We start from the raw sequence: 16,239 nt of genomic DNA, 5'->3' as shown, positions 1-16,239 counted from the left end.
CCCAAACCTTCACAGACTTCGTTCACTGGCAATCCACAATGTCTCTTGGATGCTCTGAACGCGACGCCTAACCGTCTGGAGGATTCACAGTCCTCAAGTGTAATAAGTCTTCAGATCACACAGACAAGAAGACTTAAGTGATGCCCAATTTACTCTGGCTCTGGGTGGTTAGGGCTTTTCTCCTCACTAGGAATTTTCTCTCAAAGGCTTCGAGGTGGGTTGCTCTCAAACGACAAAAGCCGTGCACTGAAATCTGAGAAGCCCACCATTTATGGTTGTGGGGGTGGGCTATTTATAGCCACTTGGCAACCCGACCTGATTTGTCCGAAATGACCCTGGGTCACTAAGGAACTGACACGTCTCTCAACGGTCAGATTTCGAACTCTCATGGCAACTTTACTTGGGCTACAAGCAAAGCTGACTTGTCCGGCTCTAGACAAGATTCGCTCTCAATGTCTTCACTCGAAGACATAGGTTTTTGATTTAGGCATCACTTCAGTCATTCTGACTGGTTCTCCTGGACCCCACTTAACAGTACGGTGGTTCCTATGACTCAACACAAAATAAAAAGAACTAAGAAAGATCTAAGTCTTCGAGTTCCATAGGCTTCATAACGTGTCTTGTTTTGTCATAGTCTTCAATGTGAATATCTTCATATACCACCCTTGTCTTCAATGTCTTCATACATTTTTAGGGGTCATCTCTGGTAGTAAAACCGAATCAATGAGGGACTTCTACCTGTGTTTTCCTGCAATTCTCACAAACACATTAGTCCCTCAGCTAGGTTTGTCGTCAATACTCCGAAACCAACTAGGGGTGGCACTAGATGCACTTACAAGAGGTTGCGAAGAACACTGATTCTCTGATCTCTCTGGGTTGAGATGCCTTCATTGACCTTGGAGAGCCAGTCCCAGACCAGCTTGGATGTCTTCAAGGCACTCACACGGCCATACTGTCCTTTTGTCAGATGACCACAGATGATATTTTTGGCAGTAGAGTCCAATTGAGTGAACTTCTTGACATCAGCAGCAGTGACACCTTCTCCAGCCTTGGGAACGCCGTTCTCGACGACATACCATAGGTCGACGTCAATGGCTTCAAGATGCATGCGCATCTTATTCTTCCAGTAGGGATATTCAGTTCCATCAAAGACGGGGCACGCAGCGGAGACTTTGATTATCCCTGCAGTCGACATAGCTAAAACTCCAGGTGGTTAAACCGAATCACATAGAACAAGGGAGCACCTCGCTCTGATACCAATTGAAAGTGCGTTATATCGACTAGAGGGGGGTGAATAGGCAATTTTTATGGAAGTCTTCAAAACGTGGGAGTTATGAAGACAAACAGCGAAGATTTTGCCTATTAATATGTAGCGGAAGTTAGATTACACTAGGCAAGCCATGGTCAAGTATTCAATAGAGTGAAAGCACAAAGACAAACAGCTGCAGTGTAATAAGGATCAGGTAGGAAGAAGTTATGAAGCCAAACAGATCATACATTCACGTTGTGAAGACAAAAGATAGAGCAAGCATGCAATGGCTTCACAATGAGTAACAGTAAGAAAAAGGAAGTGAAGATGAAACCGGTGACTCATTGAAGACAATGATGTGTTGGACCAGTTCCAGTTGCTGTGACAACTGTACGTCTGGTTGGAGCGGCTAGGTATTTAAACCTTAGGACACACAGTCCCGGACACCCAGTCCTGAACACGCAGCTCAGGACACCAAGTCCTCACCGTATTCTCCTTGAGCTAAGGTCACATAGTCCTCGCCCAATCACTCTGGTAAGTCTTCAAGGTAGACTCCCAAACCTTCACAGACTTCGTTCACTGGCAATCCACAATGTCTCTTGGATGCTCTGAACGCGACGCCTAACCGTCTGGAGGATTCACAGTCCTCAAGTGTAATAAGTCTTTAGATCACACAGACAAGAAGACTTAAGTGATGCGCAATGTTCTCTGGCTCTGGGTGGTTAGGGCTTTTCTCCTCGCTAGGATTTTTCTCTCAAAGGCTTCGAGGTGGGTTGCTCTCAAACGACAAAAGCCGTGCACTGAAATCTGAGCAGCCAACCGTTTATGGTTGTAGGGGGTGGGCTATTTATAGCCACTTGGCAACCTGACCTGATTTGTCTGAAATGACCCTGGGTCACTAAGGAACTGACACGTGTCTCAACGGTCAGATTTCAAACTCTCATGGCAACTTTACTTGGGCTACAAGCAAAGCTGACTTGTCCGGCTCTGGACAAGATTCGCTCTCATTGTCTTCACTCGAAGACATAGGTTTTTGGTTTAGGCATCACTTCAATCATTCTGACTGGTTCTCCTGGACCCCACTTAATAGTACCGTGGTTCCTATGACTCAACACAAAAGAAAAAGAACTACGAAAGATCTAAGTCTTCAAGCTCCAGAGGCTTCATAACGTGTCTTCTTTTGTCATAGTCTTCATTGTGAATATCTTCATATACCACCTTTGGCTTCAATGTCTTCATACATTTTTAGAGGTCATCTCTGGTAGTAAAACCAAATCAATGAGGGACTTCTACCTGTGTTATCCTGCAATTCTCACAAACACATTAGTCCCTCAACTAGGTTTGTCGTCAATACTCCAAAACCAACTAGGGGTGGCACTAGATGCACTTACACTAACCATGAACAAGGAGTTGTTATTTGATTAACGGCATCACATCATTAGGTGAATGATCTGATTGACATGACCCATTCCATTAGCTTAGCACCCGATCGTTTAGTATGTTGCTATTGCTTTCTTCATGACTTATACATGTTCCTATGACTATGAGATTATGCAACTCCCGTTTGCCGGAGGAACACTTTGTGTGCTACCAAACGTCACAATGTAAATGGGTGATTATAAAGGTGCTCTACAGGTGTCTCCAAAGGTACATGTTGGGTTGGCGTATTTCAAGATTAGGATTTGTCACTCCGATTGTCGGAGAGGTATCTCTGGGCCCTCTCGGTAATGCACATCACATAAGCCTTGCAAGCGTTGCAACTAATGAGTTAGTTGCCAGATGATGTATTACGGAACGAGTAAAGAGACTTGCCGGTAACGAGATTGAACTAGGTATTGAGATACCAACGATCGAATCTCGGGCAAGTAACATACCGATGACAAAGGGAACAACGTATGTTGTTATGCGGTCTGACCGATAAAGATCTTCGTAGAATATGTAGGAGCCAATATGAGCATCCAGGTTCCGCTATTGGTTATTGACCGGAGACGTGTCTCGGTCATGTCTACATTGTTCTCGAACCCGTAGGGTCCGCACGCTTAAGGTTTCGATGACAGTTATATTATGAGTTTATGAGTTTTGATGTACCGAAGTTAGTTCGGAGTCCCGGATGTGATCACGGACATGACGAGGAGTCTCGAAATGGTCGAGACATAAAGATTGATATATTGGACGGCTATATTCGGACACCGGAAGTGTTCCGGGTGATTTCGGAGAAAACCGGAGAGCCGGAGGGTTACCGGAACCCCCCAGGAGAAGTAATGGGCCATATGGGCCTTAGTGGAGAGAGAGAGGGGCAGCCATAGGTGGGCTGCGCGCCTCCTCCCCCCTGGTCCGAATTGGACTAGGAGAGGGGGGCGGCGCCCCCCCTTTCCCTCTCCCTCCCCACTTCTTTCCCCCTCCTAGTAGGAGTCCTACTACTAGGAGGAGGACTCCTCCTTGGCGCGCCATAGAGGGCCGGCCGGCCTCCTCCCCTTGATCCTTTATATACGGGGGCAGGGGGCACCCCTTGACACACAAGTTGATCCACATGATCATATTCTTAGCCGTGTGCGGTGCCCCCTTCCACCATAGTCCTCGATAATATTGTAGCGGTGCTTAGGCGAAGCCCTGCAACAGTAGAACATCAAGATCGTCACCACGCCGTCGTGCTGACGGAACTCTTCCCCGACACTTTGCTGGATCGGAGTCCGGGGATCGTCATCGAGCTGAACGTGTGCTAAAACTCGGAGGTGTCGTAGTTTCGGTGCTTGATTGGTTGGGCCGTGAAGACGTACGACTACATCAACCACGTTGCGCTAACGCTTCCGTTGTCGATCTACAAGGGTACGTAGATCACACTTCCCCCTCTCGTTGCTATGCATCACCATGATCTTGCGTGTGCGTAGGAAAATTTCTGAAATTACTACAAAACCCAACACATGCACGTAGTACTTTGTTTCGATAACTAATAGATTTTTGCAATAAGTATGTGAGTTCTTTATGACTAATGTTGAGTCCATGGATTATACGCACTCTCACCCTTCTACCATTGCTAGCCTCTCTAGTACCGCGCAACTTTCGCCGGTATCATACACCCACCATATATCTTCCTCGAAATAGCCACCATACCTACCTATTATGTCATTTCCATAGCCATTCCGAGATATATTGCCATGCAACTTACTACCGTTCCATTTATTATGACACGCTCCATCATTGTCATATTGCTTTGCATGATCATGTAGTTGACATCGTATTTGTGGCAAAGCCACCGTTCATAATTCTTCCATACATGTCACTCATGCATCATTGCACATCTCGGAACACCTCCGGAGGCATTCATATAGAGTCATACTTTGTTCTAGTATCGAGTTGTAAATAAATATAAGTGTGATGATCATCATTAATAGAGCATTGTCCCAAGAAAAAAAGAGAAAGGCCAAATAAAAAAAAAGAAAGGCCAAATAAAAAAAGGCGGGACAATGCTACTATCCTTTTACCACACTTTTGCTTCAAAGTAGCACCATGATCTTCATGCTAGAGAGTCTCTTGTTTTGTCACTTTCATATACTAGTGGGAAATTTTCATTATAGAACTTGGCTTGTATATTCCAACAGTGGGCCTCCTTAAGTGCCCTAGGTCTTCGTGAGTAAGCAAGCTGGATGCACACCCACTTAGTTCTTTTTGTTGATCTTTCATATACTTATAGCTCTAGTGCATCCGTTGCATGGCAATCCCTACTCACTCACATTGATATCTATTGATGGGCATCTCCATAGCCCGTTGATACGCCTAGTTGATGTGAGACTATCTTCTCCCTTTTTGTCTTCTCCACAACCACCCTTCTATTCCACCTATAGTGTTATGTCCATGGCTCACACTCATGTATTGCGTGAAGATTGAAAAAGTTTGAGAACATCAAAAGTATGAAACAATTGCTTGGCTTGTCATCGGGGCTGTGCATGATTTAAATATTTTGTGTGGTGAAGATGGAGCATAGCCAGACTATATGATTTTGTAGGGATAGCTTTCTTTGGCCATGTTATTTTGAGAAGACATGATTACTTTGTTAGTATGCTTGAATTTTATTATTTTTATTTCAATATTAAAAAAAATTCTTGAATCTTATGGATCTGAATATTCTTGCCACAATAAAGAGAACTACATGGATAAATATGTTAGGTAGCATTCCACATCAAAAATTCTGTTTTTATCACTTACCTACTCGGGGACGAGCAGGAATTAAGCTTGGGGATGCTGATTCCTCTCCAACGTATCTATAACTTTTGATTGTTCCATGCTATTATATAATCAACCTTGGATGTTTTATATGCTATTTTATATGATTTTTGGGACTAGCCTATTAACCTAGAGCCCAGTGCCAGTTTCTGTTTTTTTCCTTGTTTTAGAGTATTGCAGAAAAGGAAAATCAAACGGAGTCCAATTGACCTGAAGCTTCACGGAACTTATTTTTGGAACGGGAGCAATCCAGAAGACTTAGGGTGTACGTAAGGGAAGCAACGAGGAAGGCACGAGGCAGGGGGCGCACCCACCCCCTGGGCGCGCCCTCCACCCTCGTGGCCCCCCTGACGTACTTCTTCCTCCTATATATACCCATATACCCTAAAAACTTCGGGGAGCATGATAGATCGGGAGTTCCGTCGCCAGAAGCCTCCGTAGCCACCGAAAACCAATCTAGACCCGTTCCGGCACCCTGTCGGAGGGGGGAATCCCTCTCCGGTGGCCATCTTCATCATCCTGGTGCTCTCCGTGACGAGGAGGGAGTAGTTCTCCCTCGGGGCTGAGGGTATGTACTAGTAGCTATGTGTTTGATCTCTCTCTCTCTCTCTCGGGTTCTTGAGGTGATACGATCTTGATGTATCGCGAGCTTTGCTATTATAGTTGGATCTTATGATGTTTCTCCCCCTCTACTCTCTTGTAATGGATTGAATTTTCCCTTTGAAGTTATCTTATCGGATTGAGTCTTTATGGATTTGAGAACACTTGATGTATGTCTTGCGTGGGATACCCGTGGTGACAATGGGGTATTCTATTGATCCACTTGATTTATGTTTTGGTGATCAACTTGCGGGTTCTGCCCATGAACCTATGCATAGGGGTTGGCACACGTTTTCGTCTTGACTCTCCGGTAGAAACTTTGGGGCACTCTTTGAAGTTCTTTGTGTAGGTTGAATAGATGAATCTGAGATTGTGTGATGCATATCGTATAATCATACCCACTGATACTTGAGGTGACATTGGAGTATCTAGGTGACATTAGGGTTTGATTGATTTGTGTCTTAAGGTGTTATTCTAGTACGAACTCTATGATAGATTGAACGGAAAGAATAGCTTCGTGTTATTTTACTACGGACTCTTGAATAGATCGATCAGAAAGGATAACTTTGAGGTGGTTTCATACCCTACCATAATATCTTCGTTTGTTCTCCGCTATTAGTGACTTTGGAGTGACTCTTTGTTGCATGTTGAGGATAGTTATATGATCCAATTATGTTATTATTTTGGAGAGAACTTGCACTAGTGAAAGTATGAACCCTAGGCCTTGTTCCAATGCATTGCAATACCGTTTGTGCTCACTTTTGTCATTAGTTACCTTGCTGTTTTTATATTTTCAGATTACAAAAACCTTTATCTACCATCCATATACCACTTGTATCACCATCTCTTCGCCGAACTAGTGCACCTATACAATTTACCATTGTATTGGGTGTGTTGGGGACACAAGAGACTCTTTGTTATTTGGTTGCAGGGTTGCTTGAGAGAGACCATCTTCATCTTACGCCTCCTACGGATTGATAAACCTTAGGTTATCCACTTGAGGGAAATTTGCTACTGTACTACAAACCTCTGCACTTGGAGGCCCAATAACGTCTACAAGAAGAAGGTTGTGTAGTAGACATCAACTGCTGACACCGGTGCTTGGACTGTATTTCGGAAGGTTAATCCTCAACTGGGTCTTCCTTATTGTGATGGCCTGGCTTATTAGGGATGATAGACTACTCATATCAATAAGGAATTCCTTCTTTTCTGGGAGCCCATTCGGACAGAACTCCAAAGTTAAGCGTGCTCAGCTTGGAGTAGTGTTAGGTTGGGTGACCGACCGGGAAGTTGCTCCCAGGTGCGTATGAGTGAGGACAAAGTGCGCAGAAAAGACTAGTATTGATCTGTGAGGCCAGTCTAGATCCCGCCAGGTGTAACGACCACCGGCGGGTTTGTCCGGGGCGTTACAAGTTGGTATCAGAGCCGGGTCTCGCGGTTACACGGATGGTTGCGGACAGGTGCGTGGTCATGTTGTTCATGACGTTTGTGACCCGTCGTGGCACACGGCATGGTACATGTACCAGACTGGATGCACAGACGTATGTGCCAAGAGGGAACGTTCCTGTGGCCCGACGAGGACGTCGGTTCCTCTGAGTGGGGGTGTATGTGATGGCCTGGCTTATTAGGGATGATAGACTACTCATATCAATAAGGAATTCCTTCTTTTCTGGGAGCCCATTCGGACAGAACTCCAAAGTTAAGCATGCTCAGCTTGGAGTAGTGTCAGGATGGGTGACCGACCGAGAAGTTGCTCCCGGGTGTGCATGAGTGAGGACAAAGTGCGCAGAAAAGACTAGTATTGATCTGTGAGACCAGTCTAGATCCCGCCAGGAGTAACGACCACCGGCGGGTGTGTCCGGGGCGTTACACTTATCGTCGCCGCTATTTTCCTTTGGTGCATCCATCGTCCAGCGTCCAGTGAACGGCGGGTTCTGGGCCTCTTCTTCTCCGGCATCATCGTCCATACCGTCGATGTCCTCAGAGTCGTAATCAAGTTCGTCGGTCAAATCCTCGATCGTGGCCATAAAGTGGGTGGTGGGTGGGAAGTAAAATTCTCCATCGTCAGCCCCTAGTTCGAGCCGGATATAGTTCGGCTGAGAGTCCTCCACCAAGGACATGTTTTTTAATGAGTTTAGCACATCGCCCAAAGGAGAGTGCTTGAGGATGTCTGCGGCGCTGAATTTGAAGATCGATAAACGATCAAGCTCGGCATCTACGGGCTCGCATGGTTCGGAACCTACGGCCGGAGACGAGTCTGGCGTTCCCGTGTTATAGGCATCGCATGAGACCAGGTCCATGTGCGGCTCCAACGTCGTGGAATCTACGGCCTCCGTGGTGGGGTTAATCCTCCCGTCATTGGGTGGCTCTGCCTGCTCCGGCTTTAGGGCCAGAGCGGTTACACGAGCGGTCTCCTGGATGCATCCCGATGACAGATTTAGGTCATGATCATCGGGGTGACCGGGAGCGTCTACCATGGTATCGAATCCGGCGAAGATTAAGTCTCCACGAATGTCCGTGACCTAGTTCAAGCTCCCAAATCTGACCTGATGGCCAGGGGCGTAGCTTTTGATCTGCTCCAGATGGCCAAATGAGTTGGCCCGTAGTGCGAAGCCGCTGAACATGAAGATCTGCCCGGGAAGGAAAGTTCCTCCGCAGAAAACGTCATTATTGACGATTGAAGGGGGCATCAAACCTTTCAGCAAAGCACAGAGGAACTCTCAATGAAAGCACCAATGTCGGTGTCAAAACCGGTGGATCTCGGGTAGGGGGTCCCGAACTGTGCGTCTAAGGTTGATGGTAACAGGAGACAAGGGACACGATGTTTACCCAGGTTCGGGCCCTCTCTATGGAGGTAATACCGTACTTCCTGCTTCATTGATCTTGATGAATATGAGTATTACAAGAGTTGATCTACCACGAGATCGTAATGCCTAAACCCTAGAAGTCTAGCATGTATGACTACGGTATTGAGTATATCCTTTCCGACTAAACCCTCTGGTTTATATAGACATCAGGGGGATCTAGGGTTACATAGAGTCGGTTACATAAGATGGAATCTTCATAGTTGTTCGCCAAGCTTGCCTTCCACGCCAAGGAGAGTCTTATCCGGAGATGGGTACAGTCTTCGGTCTTCATATCTTCATAGCCCATCAGTCCGGCCCATAGATAACAGGCCAGACGCCCGAGGACCCCTTAGTCCAGGACTCCCTCACTAGTCGAAAATGAAGTTCTATCTCACCATTCCGGATGACTTCAGGGAGCGCTCGGTGTGTTCAATCTCAACCTACCATGGTCGGCATGGCCTAAATTTGTGAACATATACCGTCTGTTGCTACATTATCTATATATTTGCATCAAATCTTTGTTACATTATCTATTTTTAATTCAATATTTTTGTACTTTGCTTTCATCTATATATTGATCTGTTCTATTAGTTACTCCCATATTTGCGTCTTGCTCTGTTATTTCAGTATATCTAATTTATGATCTTAATTTTCATTTCAAGCAGTACATCCCTTGCTTTGCAAGAACATGAGTAGAAGAAAATCTTGGGCTTTACTTTGTTGATGACTCCCAAGATGTCATATTGACAACGCAGCATGGATTTTCAATGATGGTTAGCGTAAAACTTGATAAAGATGGTCACTCCTATTTTAATGCGGACCTTTGGAGAAAAATGTCTAAGTGTTATGAACTGAAAGCTGGCAATAAAATTCTAGTGCGTGCACCACAACCTGGTCTAATTAACATGGATGTTTACTTCCCCAACGTCATCAGCCGATCAAAGTCTGATCGAGGATAGTGTCCTTTCAACTTTCTCCATGTTGTCATATTACTTAGCAAAATTGGGGTATTTGTTCTGACTAATTTATCACTATTTAAGCAACCAATTGTGATATCATATTCTGACTCCATTCCTAGGCAGTAACAAATTCTATTTTCCAATTTATGCGCACTATATATTCTTCTACCATGTTCTGAATAAATAATACCTTTCCACCTTTTAAGCAGGATATGTTGGATGCATAGTGAACAATCTGTATGTTGCTAAGCGTACCAAATTTCACTGGAAGGACTTGAAGCATGTGATAAACTTTGCTGATAATCCGACAGAGATAGCATTGTCAGTGTCAAAACCGGCAGATCTCGGGTAGGGGGTCCCGAACTGTGCGTCTAAGGTCTATGGTAATAGGAGACAGGGGACACAATGTTTACCCAGGTTTGGGCCCTCTCTATGGAGGTAATACCCACATCCTGCTTGATTGATCTTGATGAATATGAGTATTAGAAGAGTTGATCTACCATGAGATCGTAATGACTAAACCCTAGAGGCCTAGCTTGTATGTCTATGGTAATGAATCTCTCCCTCCGGACTAAGTCCTCCAGTTTATATAGACACCGGGAGGATCTAGGGTTACACAAGGTCGGTTACAAAGAAAGGAATCTACATATTTGGTCGCCAAGCTTGCCTTCCACGCCAAGGAGAGTCCTCCGGACACGGGTGCAGTCTTTGGTCTTCGTATCTTCACAACCCATCAGTCCGGCCCGTATTTAACAAGCCGGACGCCCGAGGACCCCTTAGTCCAGGACTCCCTCAGTAGCCCCCGAAGCAGTCTTCAATGGCGAGGTGTTCGGTGCGTAGATTGTCTTCGGCATTGCAAGGCGGGTTCCTCCACCAATGACCTCCAAGTCTGTACCCTTTGGATTCTGTGTATCAACAACTTTAGCTTCCACGTTTCGAGCGGATGCGAGAGGTCAGGGTGTTTTTGCACATAACACCCCGGCCGCGCGAGGGACAACGTCTATTTAACGAGACTGGATCCTAGATCCATTCAACCATCTCACAGAGAAAATCCCCAAAGGTTGCTAGGAAAGAACATGTCAAGCGCTCCCAGCTCCTCCTCCCATCCCTGCGGCCCAGAGAGAGGCGAGTGGGAGAGGTGCTCTGTATCCCACGATCAGTTGGTGAAGCTGCACACGCAGGGGTTTCTCCCCCCTATGGATCTGGTCCCTGTTTGAGCAGGGTTGGCCTTCCTTGATGGCAAAACCCAGGCAGAGGATTTCCCTAATCCCTCCGGGGGGAACTAGTGTGTTTCGTCCCCTATCTGCTAAGGGGCATAGGATTTCCAATTCAACCATTCCTTCGAGGGCTTCTGGAATATTATGGCCTCCAGCTGCGTAACTTTACTCCAGCCTCCATCCTACACATTGCAGGTTATGTCGCTTTATGCGAACTATTCCTAGGGTGTGATGCCCATTTTGGATTGTGGAGAAATTTATTCTGCCTTGTACCATGTAACCATGAGGGATCGATATTTGAAGTGGGCGGAGCCGAAATATTGCGCATTGGCGAGACCGGATACCTATCCGGCATGCCGAAGAGGGCGTCTGAAGAGTGGACTTCTGAGTGGTTCTACATCGAGGACGTCATACTCCCAGACCCAGCCCGTAGGGGTCTTCCTTAGTTCACAAGTGTTCCCTTGAAGAAACGTCACAGTTGGCGCCCTCGGAGCCTCGAGGAGGAAGATAGTGCGGAAGTTTGCCAACCCTTGAGCAAGATAAGGACGCTCGCCTAGTTCGGATACACGATGGTTGAAGTAATGGCGACCTCCATAGTGCGGGGGGTCCAGCCACTCCAATACAGAGGACTTCCCATGTGGCACTATAATGGGGAAGATGACGCCTCTCGTTGCGGCACGAAGGGTCCAGACACCCCTGCCGCCCTGGCCAAAATATTGGCCGAACTATTCAAAGGGGAGGAAGAGGAGTTCCTGCGCATCAAGCATAGGGAAGGATATTCCATTTATAGTCCTCCTAGCTGGGTAAGTTCCCAACTCCTCTGCTCTACTCATTCTACTCCCTGAGCTATGATCAACGAACACTAACCCATCCATTTACAATAGCACTGGCGAAAGATTTCCAAGGGGCTTTACAGCCCTACCCCGCAACCCGAGGGTCACAATCGGGACCTCGACCCCGGATTCGAAGAGGATCCGGAGATATTCGTGGTGCTCACGAATGGGGTGTTTTACCAAACGAGCTATGACGGCACAGAGGTGGCCACCATCGCCAATTATCCTGGTCTTCTCCTCGCTTCACACGTAAGTAATCCGGAGATATTTGATCCGAAAAAGTTTTCACATACTTCCTCACCCACCGCACTGTCCTGTGCTCAAAAGGGGAGGTGCTCGGCGCGTCATGCTGCCCTAGGGGCATCTTCGAAGAGAGTGGCCCCCACGGCAGGCAAGCCTTCAAAGAGGAAGGCAAACAAAGATACGGCCGAGCCTTCATCAAAGAGGTATGGATTTAGAAATATGGACCTTGGCAGTCACATCCAACTGTGACCTTTATGTTTATCTTGTAATAGGAAAAAAGTGTGCCGGACTATATCCGGGGGTCCGGCTGGTCATACATCCCACAGCCAGGATCCAGATCCTGCCGTAAAGACGGGGGATGATGCGGGGGTGACGCCGAACTGTCCCCCAGCCGAGGATTCGGAGGATGTATCCGTCACTAACTCGGAAGTGGAGAGCGCCATGAATCATCGGCGCCACAGGGCCGTTTTACAAGACCCCGGCTTTCCAGAAGAAGCATTTAATGCCTTTAGCTCGGCTGATGCATACATCCGAGCTGCTCGAGATGGGCTTAACAGAGCCACAAGGTAGTATTTAAAAGATGTGCGGGTAAGTTTACTTTGTCTGACTATGATAACCATATGCCAGTAGCACCCGAGACTTGAAGCAGTTGGTACAATTGATTTAAGTATCGTTGTATAACCAGGTTCTTACGGAGAAGAACAACCTACTAGCTCAAGAGCTGGAAAAGTGTCAGACACAACTATCTGCTGCTACCGCCGAACTGGAATAGCTCAGGAAGGCGTCCTGTGGTAATATTTCCCTCCATCAAGAAACAAAAAATGATATGCCAACTATGTTGAAACTGCTGATTTGTCTCATAACAGGGTCGTCAGAACAACTGGAAGAGAAACTGAAGGCCGCTCAAATGAGCCAAAAAGAGGCGAAGAGACAACATGCCGTGGGCGAGCGTGTTCTGACCCGAGTTAGAGAGGAGAAGAACAAACTCCAGGATTCAAACACCAAACTGGGCGAAGAACTGAAAGAGTGCGAGCCTAGCTAGCCGACACCGTGAAGGAGAACAAAAATCCGCGAGGCAGCATATTCAGTACGTGGTCGAATTTACCTTATAACAGTTTGGAGGTAAAAGTGGCTGATATAGCTATGATTGCAGGTATGTTGACGAGCCGTCCCGAAGAGGAGGTGTCCAGATCATCAAGTGATCTTCTGCAAGGGCTGTCGCAATTGCACGAGCAAGCTTGGCAGGCAATGCAGAGTGTATCCAAGGCCTTTTGGCCATCTGCCTCCCCTCCAGGGAATATGGAGGAGCTTGTAGAGCTGTTCAAGGGAGCGTGGCGGCGTATCCGACTATGGAAGATATCGGCCTGCCGAGAGGGTGCGCGAGAGGCCTGGGCCATGGTGAAAACGCGGTATATGAAGCTGAATCCAAATCACATGGCCCGGGTCGCACTGCTAGGGTCAAATGGGGAAGAAATTCCCGTTAGTTTAGTATATGACCAAGTAGAGGTGGCCGCTAGATATTCCCAGCAGGATTGTAAGTTAGATAGTCTGCTGGAGGGTATAGAGGAGGAAATTTTTGAGTCGAAATGACTGTGTATTTTTCCGTCTAGCTGAATTGTAAAATGATTGTCATGGAAGACCTTTTGGCTTTGCCCTCTAGACCCGAAGCCGCGAAGTGTTTCCGAGTACCCGTGCGGCCGAATAGACTGGGGTATGCGTGGAAACCAGGCGTAGGGGTCATAGTTGCTTGAACAGACAAGTTGTATCTGGCTAGTTATGTTACATTACATTATGTAAGAAACATCTTCCAGAGAGAATAGTTCCGTTAAGGGTTCCTCTCACTGGGTGTGCATGTGTTAGAGCGCATGTCTGAACTGTAATTGAAAAAAAAAATCACAGTATATATATATATATCGGATGATTCTGAGATCGCAGCGAACCGAAAAGAAAAAAAATCTCCCGTACCTTATCCGGCTTCCCCTCCCCCCGTCGCGCACTTTCCCTCGCAACCACCCCCGATCCCACCCGCAACCCCCCGACCAACTGCCCCCGGCTCCGGCGCACCTGCCGGCCCCGCCTCCTTCCGGCTCACCGCCGCCCCAGCCTCCTCTGGGCGCGGGGCCGTCCACGCCCCAGCCTCCTTCCGGTGGCACGAGGCCACCGCCGCCCCCGCCTCCTCCTGGCCCGCCGGCGACCCTGCCTCTTCCTGCCGAGGCCGCCTCCTCCTCCAGGCACGTCGCGCCCGTGCCTCCTTCCGGCGCGAGGCCGCCGCCTCTTCCAGGCACGCCGGTGCCCCTGCCTCCTTCCGACTCAAGGGCACTTCCGCCACAAGGAAGTAACCCTCCTTCATCCACCGCCCGATGTGTCGCCGCCCCCAATGATCCACTCCCTTCCTCTGGCTCCTGGTCGATGATCATGGCCCATCCTGCTGCTTGCCTCCTTCCTCGCGTATGCATAAAAAAATAGGTGAGTCGCTGCAGTCCAAGTCGCGCCATAGCAGCAGGGCGACTCTTCTAGGATGCATCTCACGCTCAACCGGCTCCAATTTTGCGCGCATGGGGTTGGTGCTGCTCCAGCGAGCTCCTCCATCCCCAGCTTGTCCCTGAATGCAGACACTGCACCGCGCAGGCTCCTACCCACCGTTCCTCCTCTCTGCTTCTTCACTCTTCACTTCTCTAGATTTTGGTGTGTGCACACAAAATGTTCACTAAAATGTCTCAGTGCAGTAGTACCAGTTTTGTGTGTTTGTTTTCCCTTCTAGCTTAGTCCTTGCCTGCTAATTGATATAGCTTGGATTACTTAAGAGTGTTTTTCATGTGTGTTTCTGCACTTTAGGTTGAATTTCACCCTGCATCCCCGACGTAGCGCTTATCTGGCTCCTCCCCCGCTTGCTGCCAGGTCCGTCTCTCCTTCCTCCCCTGCTTGCCGTCATGTGCGGCGTTGGACGTGGCTACTTGATGGAGTGAAGCTGGCCTCCGAGCACCGTCAGTTGCACTGCACCCTACAAAAAAAGAACAGCCGCAAGTTCAGAATCAGAAAAATTAGAAGTTCAAGAAGAACAAAGGCACTGCCTTCACTCGTGTGCTTGCAAACTGCTAGGTTGTAGCTCGTATGTTGTTTGCAACTATCTTCAATTTCTTCAGTAGCTGGTACACACTTTGCCAAAATCTAGTACTTTCAGAATGGTAAAGTTGATAGTTGGCCTACAGGGACAACCATGTTGATGGCGATTGAAAAAGGATTCTGAAATAATATTATTGAGACTGAAGACCAAGTTTGATAATGCAGACCAAGTTTGATAATGCACGATGTCAGAGGATTCCAGGGCTTTCTCTGAGGTGGTTGATGGCTTCCGAGAAATGCGTTCATATCTCACAAGTTTCAGGGGTTCAAGTTCATCTATATAAGAAGGAATTCCAATTTTGTTGCACATCTGTGTGTGGAAGAGGCGCTGAAACTTGATGTGCTTACTATTTCTTTTCTTGTAACACCTAGGTACATCACATGGTTTCAATCACAGTTATTTTTCACTGCCATGGCCCGACACCTCCTCCATCTCGGTGCCACCGTCATGACCTAGCCTACATTTGCTGGTTGCTTCTAGCTGATGTTGTTGCGTCCTGCCTCGCCGTCTAACTGATGTTAGTGCGCCGCTGCTGCAGTTCAGCTAGAGTGGGAGAAAGATCTCTTTGAGAGTTTAGCTGCTGTTGCTGTCTTTAATCTTTGTTTTTGAACTTGTTGGTTAAAGATAATGATGTTGCTTTCTACATATGGCCTTCCTGTGGATGTATCATTCTCCATCCGCTTGGAAGCTTCAACATTCTGAATGATCATAACAAAATAAAATACAATCTTAGTGTGCTTTATCATGTTTCTGGTAGAAGTAATTTTTTGACGTACAAAGGGAAATTCATAGCATATTGAAAACAAACCAAACATGACCTTACTTGTAGAAAATGGAGTACAGTGTACTATCTTGCTGAATTGCAACATTTGGAACATCAGTAAAGTGTACAATCTTGCTGAATTGCAACGTTTGGAACATTAGTAAATGTGTATTGGTAGCTTTAC

General features: G+C 47.1%; 1 long non-coding RNA gene across 2 annotated transcripts; it reads left to right on the top strand.

Annotated features, from left to right (window-relative positions):
- The first annotated feature begins 14,108 nt into the window (after positions 1 to 14,108).
- On the top strand, positions 14,109 to 15,968 carry LOC125544175 (uncharacterized). 2 transcript variants are annotated; one of them, XR_007299304.2, is made up of 2 exons: positions 14,109 to 14,634; positions 15,004 to 15,968. It is a non-coding gene; the product is annotated as an uncharacterized LOC125544175 (long non-coding RNA). The 2 variants fall into 2 exon arrangements; XR_007299305.2 differs by having other exon boundaries at positions 14,109 to 14,853.
- Positions 15,969 to 16,239: the final 271 nt, after the last annotated feature.

The sequence above is a fragment of the Triticum urartu genome, chromosome 3A (assembly GCF_056163025.1).
Source record: "Triticum urartu cultivar PI428250 chromosome 3A, HENAU_Tu73, whole genome shotgun sequence".
Taxonomy (NCBI): domain Eukaryota; kingdom Viridiplantae; phylum Streptophyta; class Magnoliopsida; order Poales; family Poaceae; genus Triticum; species Triticum urartu.
The sequence above is the reverse complement of the archived record's forward strand: the minus strand, read 5'-3'. Positions and strand labels throughout refer to the sequence as shown.